We start from the raw sequence: 7,973 nt of genomic DNA, 5'->3' as shown, positions 1-7,973 counted from the left end.
CGGCGCGCAGTGGGCTGAGAATGAAGCTCCATAGACTTAGCGTCGCTCAAAAATCATGAACCTAATTTTGAAAGACAAATTATGCTCGCGTATTTATTTACTGAATAACAATATTTTATGTCAACTAACTTTTTTTTATAAAGCTATTATTTAATAAGTTATTTGCGATTTTCTTTTTTTTTGTATGAAGATGAACAGTTTTTTTTTTAATTTTATTCCTTATTCTTAAGCTTTCTTTAAAAAATGCTTTTAAGGCTTAAAGCCTGAATCTCGGAAACCTTCTGAACATTGACATTTTCTACTTTAAAAATAAATAAAAAATATTTTATGCACGCGCGTTGTTTTACATAAAATTGCAGTTAGTACTATTTTATGTCCTTTCTTCCGTTCCATCTAACAAGGTGAAGTTATTGTTTTAAATACATCATTGCAAAACAAACTCTTTCTCCTCAAATAACATTGTTTTCTGATTATGATTACTTACAGAAGTATACGCATACAGATGCTTAAATGCAATTAAATAAACGGAAAAATGTATCATGCACTTACGCTGTTTTTGTAAAACATGATCATTTACATTGTTTTTGTTTTAAAATAAGGCATCAATTTGTAAAAAATATTTTAAAACAAACATATTTAATGATTTTCATTTCCACTGCTGTTCTACTCGCTGTCAACATCATAGTCAAGTACGCTGGGGTTTTTAATTGAAAATAAGGTTTTCATAAAACCGTTGGAAGTCTCCTCAAATCACCGTCTTCGTGGCTAACGAAGCCTTCATCTTTTCTAAATTCAAGTCTTTCGGAAGTGGCCGTTTATACCTTATAATAATTCTTCGCCAAGAACCACTGAATGTATATCTGACAAAAATATACGGAAAGTGTTTTCCGATTTTTATTTCTCCGACATTTCCAACTCTCAGAGCTGGTGGGCTTCGTTTAAAAATGGCTTCCACGATTTCTTCAAGTTAAAAATATATCGTTTGTTGTCCTTTGTACGACATAATATATGGTGATGGCCATTGACTTACTGTTTCCATTATTACGGTCAAATCTTCGGGAACTTCGGGAACTTCCCTAAACAAAAGTTCAGTCCTTTTGCTTTCTTATCTCTAGAGATCAACTAGTTGAATCTTCTTTTTATGCTACTTAAGTGTTTGTGTTTATAACGACGTTGTTAGTTGTTACGTAAGGTGAAACGATACCACAACCCGACATTTTTAAAAATTATCAAAATATTTTTTGTTACAAAAACAACATAACTACTAACTGTAATATATGGTCAGATGTGATGTTTTTGTAAAAAAAATCTCACATTTTTTGTAAAATTTATGAAATTTTAATAGCGTTTTGTGCTTGTTAAGTTGTTCTTATCAACAAAAGACTTAAATATGCTTATGGTATTTGAGATAAATAAAAGAGTAAATTCCAAAAAAAAAAGGAGTTATGCAATTTTTGTAAAAAACCCTTAAATTTTCTTTATATTTTTTCATTTGTATTTATCGTATCCGCTTAGAATTATGTATATGTTATTAGAATAAATATTTCGTAAATAAATAATATAGTAAATAGTAATTCTAAACAGATTTCATAAATGTTTATAAATCTTAATTTTGTTTAGAGATTATTAATATTATCATGGTAAACCTAATCTGAGGTAGGTTATTAGTCACATACTTCATTCATATTATAGTAGTAGTTGCGAACCTTTTACCTTCGAAAATTTACAAATCACTAAACGATATGTTTTTAAATTAAATACCGGAGTATTTACCGCTGAAGCGCATATTTGAACGTTTTATTATTTATAATATGAGCAATCGAGTGAAAGCTTTTTTTTAAACTGTATCTGTGTAATATTAATACAGCTTTCGACGTGACCGTTAGATAAAAGAGAGAAAAGGAAAAATATACATTAGGTAGGTAATATTATTATTTGAACGGCGCACGGCAAAAACGGGCTACAATTAGTTAAGAGAGCAAAAAAATATATAAAATCTTCATTTGTCGGACAATCGGACAACTCACTCCTTGAACAAACATGCAAAAACTATCTCATTCTGGCAATTATCGCATTTTGATCTGTTGTTTTGCTAACCGCGATCCTATATTTTTTTCTACAATTTATTACACAAGTAGCCATATTTTGTTTGTTTTTAATATTCCATTCAATTGAATTAATAATTCAGTAGAAAAACAAGGCATAAATATATCGAAAATCGAAAGAATGAAATGAGCAATCAGAGACAGGCAACCTTTGTCGGTGTGCCTACATCTCGTTGCACAGCTTTAGTAAGTCGTAAGAAACATTGAAATCGGGACCTAGAGCAGCTGTCGGGATAGTGTATGAAGATGGATAGGAAGAGTATAGGTAAGACACCTCGTCAAATGTAAATTTAGGACTTGATTCCAGAATGCAGATCATCTGAGATGTAGTTCCAGAACCCCGATCCGCAGTAGAATCCCTTCTCGGGGGTGGCATCAAAGTGTGTCAATGTGACTTTCCTTTGTTGATGATAGCTCTTCACCAGCGTGAACAAATTGCGAAGGCACTTCGTACTGCTCAGTTGGCATATTGAAAATGACCACCGAGCATTATCAAAGGCTCCTCTTGTATCGAGCGCAATCGCTACAATCATCTTCTTGTCTTACAGTGCAATCCTAATTACCTTGACTTATGCGTTTTTGATATTTTGTGAGTAAAGCGAGGTTGTTATCAACATCATCTTCATTTATAAAAGGAATTCTCTTTTAGTATAAATTTAATTATGTTGTCATTCATAATTTTATTTTATTTTATTTATTTTGAATACAAACAGATGTACAGGTTAAATTAACATTTTTAAAAACTATATAAAATGTATACATAGTAGGTCCTGCCATCCAATTATATTTATTCACTAAATAATAATAAATAATATAAAGCGACGATGGCTTAAAGTTTAAATTATATAAATAATAAATATACTATTTATTAAAATAAGATATTTATGGACAAAACAAGGAGATAGTAGGAAGGAAAAAAAGGAAATTCATAAGGAGTGGTAAAGGATGATTGAAGGAAAGTAAGAGTAGAAAATTGCATTTGATTTAAAAGAGACAAAACGTCTATTCTCTGTTATTCTGAATCAAGCCTATTTGTTCACTTCTGTACATATTGTATGGATTGTTAAATATATCAAGACTATTAAACATATACGAGGGATCATAGAATGTTTCCGATGATTTGTTTTAATTTTACGAATATAGAAAATATCAGAGAGTCTAGTTGGCCTGAAGGGGACACGGTTAGCAAGTAGATTAATGAGTTCCGGGGAATTGAATTCGATTCCCCGGAAATGTATTATTTACAATTTTGTAAAGCAGGATCTGATCAAAAATATCTATTTTGTGTGCTAATGAATCAAGGTTATGAAATTTTAATAAAGCTATATAATTTGGAAAATGCAAATGAAATTCGTATTCTAGTTTTTTCGGGAATTTTTTTTTTTAACACTCGATTCTATTCATATTTAATTTATAAACCGGGGGATAGATAGCAGTGCAGTATTCAAGATGATATAGCGTTATAAATGTACCTAAGTTTTTAAAAGATTTACACAGCCGCATGATAAATCTAGTCATTTTGTATGCCTTGTTAATGATTGTTTCCATATGACTATTGTAATTTAAGTTTGAGTCCAAAATAATTACTAAGTCACGTATTTCGTTTGTTTCTCTAATTGCATTTTTATTTATGATAAAGTCATGTTTTGTTTTATTTTTATTTCGAGTGAAAGATATTTTGTAACATTTTGAAACATTGATATGAAGTTTGTTTTCAATACAGTAATTTTATAATGAAAATAAGTCTTGTAATTTTACACAATCATCTCTACACTTGACTTTGGGGTATTTTTTTTAATCGTCAGCATAACAAAGGTAATGGGCATTTTTGAAACATAATTGAATATCAAAAATATAGGCATTAAATAAAAGTGGCCCAAGGTGTGATCCCTGTGATACACCAGACGGAATGGAAATGAAATTAGATTTATATCCTTCAACCATACTTGTCTGAAGTCTATTAGATAGAGATGAACCATCTGTATAAGTCACCGTGTATTCCCAGATATTCTAATTTACGCATAAGAATTCGGTGATCCACCTTATCAAACGCTTTAGAATAATCTGTGTATATGACATCAACTTGCGTTCTGTCATCCATATTGGATGCGACGTATTATACACTATGAAGAAACAAATAAGTAGGTATCTATCAGTGTTATTTGCTTAGAGTAGGTATATACATAAATACTCTAAGGTTATTTGTTTCTTCTCGTTCAGGAAAAGGTGTCGTATCTGCGGATATAATGACAGGCAGTTTCGATGTTCGTAATCACAAATTTTTGTGGATCGTGGATGAGTCGGAAGGAATTCTCTATAAGTGTAAATATAATTATGGTGTCATTCATATTACTCTATGGAGAAATAAATAAGTAGGTGTCAGTGTTCAGAAAAATAAAACTTTTTTGTTTCTTCTTGTTCAGGAAAAGGTGTTGTATCTGCGGATATAATGACAGGCAGTTTTGATGTTCGTAATCACTAATTTTTGTGGATTGTGAATGAGTCGGAGAAGTGTAGTTGTGTGAGTAAAATGATTGCACAATATTAACAAAAAGTTAGGTTCTATTTGTGTATAGAAAAAAGATTGATGTCGTCTGAGTGTAAACAAGAGTCAGAACCATGGACGAGCGTTTTGACTCGATGGCTAATCTCGGGTAAATGTCCACCTCGTCTTGTAGTGGTCGGTGTGTTCACTTACCATTTTTGAAATCCTAGGTTCGATTCCCGGCAGGGTGGACCGGAAATATTGGCTTTAAAGGCGGTTCTGCACTCTAATATTTCAGTGTTCCTGTACTGGCACTTGAAGAGTAAAACTGATCACCTTACCTTCCATGTAACAAAAATAATCTAAATTGGATACTTAGGTAATTAGGTACACTGCAATTATTGGAGTGCCGACGCAGTGCCCTATACACCACTAGGTGCAGATAGGGAAATGATGATGACCCCGTAACTAACAATTATTTGAATCATTAATCACTTCATTAATTTTAGTTAAATTTTGAATTTCCTGTCAAATCAAACTAATTATGCTCCTTATTTCAAACGCACTCGCGGCCAAATTACATACAAAATATACGAGGAAAACTGTTGTTTTGTGCCACGAGAGCGGTTCAGAATAGCACCCCGGGGTGATATTCGAAACGCTCTGGGGGCCGTAGATAACACATTTATCTCGTGTATTTTCATACAAAAGATAGCGAAAGCCGTTCAGAATAGCATCGCTGTTCTCATAACTTATATGTACTATCAGGAAATGTCTATTCCTACATAGTATGTACATATAGTACATGCTTACAACATTACAAACACTTTTTTTTTCATGTTTTTTAAAGTGGGTGACGTATCGGTCAAATAACCTCTTTCAAAAAAATCAATAAATTTAGAAAGTGCGACTTAACAATACCCATGATTCCGAGGACCCGAGATTCCATACTGCATACGGCACCTTTATTCTAGTCAAGTGCCTAACTAAACACCAACATCCATCCTAGTTGGCAAGTTTGAAACTAAAGAGACTTAATGGCGAACGTCTTCCTTTAAAGAAGTCTCACCGGATTACCCATAATGTAAGCAAGTATCCACAAGCATTTAAGAGAGTATTCAAACATTATAACATGGCCCGCGCTTTATTGAATTTGTGAAGAAATCATAATGATTTTTAAAGTACAGGTATCTTAAATAAATATACGATATATATTTTTATTTTTTATTTATTTAAACGCCTTGTAGGCTTTTACATGTTTTACATATATATTTATATAAAGAACAGACATATATTTTACATCTATATATTATTACTCTCGAAATGATTAATTGAGTCTGCCCTCTCTCTGTACGGGCCCATTTTTCCCGCTGGACGTCCGGTCAACATGGGCAAACTCTGCCGCAAACCCCCCTTAGACCATCCACCTCACCCTACCACCTCACCCGACCGATGAGTAGCCGGATAGCAAGCCACGCTTCCAGCCAATGAGGACGACAAAAATATTGTTTATATGAAACGCCTAGGCGTCATCACTAGCGATCGGATCCTCACGTGTATTTTTTTCTTAATGCTTCAAACTTCAAATGGCAGATAAAATATTTATATAAATTCTGGTAAAACAGTTTTTTTCAAATAAAAAACTTAGCTTGTATATTTTAACGTTTCACAGATCGGCCGCTAGATAGCAGTAGTAAAAGTAGTTATTTATATAAAATATTATATATAATCATATATAAAATAATATCTAAATAAGACCAACTTACGTGCGGTTTTTGGGAATACTAAAATTCAAAATGTTTTTTTTTTCTCAAGCCTATGTTGTGCTACAATTAGTGTGAGTATTTGGTTTGTGGTGAATTACAAAATTAAAAAAATAACAACAGACAGGCAGAAAAAGTAGCTTGCTGAAAAAACAGAAAAAGTGAGTATTTGGATTGTGGTGTAATTAAAAAAAGAAAAATAATAACAGACAGGCAGAAAAAGCAGCTTTAATCACATTTTATTTTATTTTATTTTATAGACATAAACGGCAAATCTGCCTTTTACAAACATTTATAATATTAACATATTTGGCTTAATATTTTTTTTTTTAAACATGAATTACCTTATACCCAAGATTTATAAAAAAAAATTAAACCAAAAATTATACAAGATTCATATTAAAAAAATTAAGCTAATAATTATACAGCATATTCAGTAGAATGTTTAAATAATAAAACATTCTACAGTAAAACAACAAGAAAATCATAAGTACTGTTTCACACAGCTCGGCAAAGTGAACAAAAAACTGTATATACGAGTATATATATTTTGAAATGCATGAATAAATAAATATAATTACCATTCACCATCTTTAAAAAAGTTCAAAAGGTTTGTTCTATAGAAACAATACCCTACACTAAATATATCAGATACGTGGGAATAACTATTGCCGAGTTCATGAAGTCTATTTAATACGGCATTACAAGTATACACTGTCCGTGAATTGTTGCTACAAAACGTTAATTCTTGTGTTCTCACCAGGAATCGAACCTGGAACCTTCCATGCGTGAGTCAAGCGTCTTGACCACTTCACTTCAGAGGCTGCCGGGATATATAATTTATTATATAACTGTGTCGTTTTTGAAGCGTGATTCTGAGTGATAGATTATTATTTTCTTTTTTTTTTAAATAAATATTTGCGTTCTTAGCGTTATTCTGAGTGACAGATTATTATTTTTTCACTTAATTTTTGTGTTTTTATGATTTACCCAAACTATTTATTTTATTAGAAAATGAGAACCAAGTTGTGGTAGAGCGTGGTGCGATTCTCGAACCTTTGATCCATGGGTCCGTGACACTAGCCACGGGACCACACCCCGGTTCATTATATTTAAATTGCTCCTTGTTAGGTTAGGTTTGCTGTTGCAAAAAATAAATTGTGAGGCTCAAAAGGGTGAGATTTCATAGTGCCCGAGATTTGGATAACTCAAATGAGGCCCGAAGGGCCGATCAACTGAGACCCGCAAGACCGATAAAGCGTAGCCCGAAGTGCCGAGTTTTCTAGCATGTAACCTGTTGCCTGCTAGTAATTATCATTTCAGTCAGAGCATCTATCGCACAAGAATAATGGAAAAGATTCAGGGCTGGTATTCCAAACGGAATTGCGCGCCAAGAGATCGCTCTGTTAGCGTGTATTTAGTAAATAAATACGCATTTTAAATAGGTTTTCTACGCGCGCTCTTGCGTTCAGAATACCACCCCAGATTTTGTATCGTTTCTTTCAGTACAAACTTTAACTGCTTATGCGGGGCGAATTACTATCCAAGTAATTTAATCCCCGTAAGCTTAAACTGTAAGAACGGATAGTCAAATAAACTTTTGAATCGAAAGGTCTAATT

This window comes from Micrasema longulum, unplaced genomic scaffold, assembly GCF_059751315.1.
Source record: "Micrasema longulum isolate JH-2025_06_02 unplaced genomic scaffold, ASM5975131v1 h1tg000414l, whole genome shotgun sequence".
In the NCBI taxonomy this organism is placed as follows: Eukaryota; Metazoa; Arthropoda; class Insecta; order Trichoptera; family Brachycentridae; genus Micrasema; species Micrasema longulum.
The sequence above is the reverse complement of the archived record's forward strand: the minus strand, read 5'-3'. Positions refer to the sequence as shown.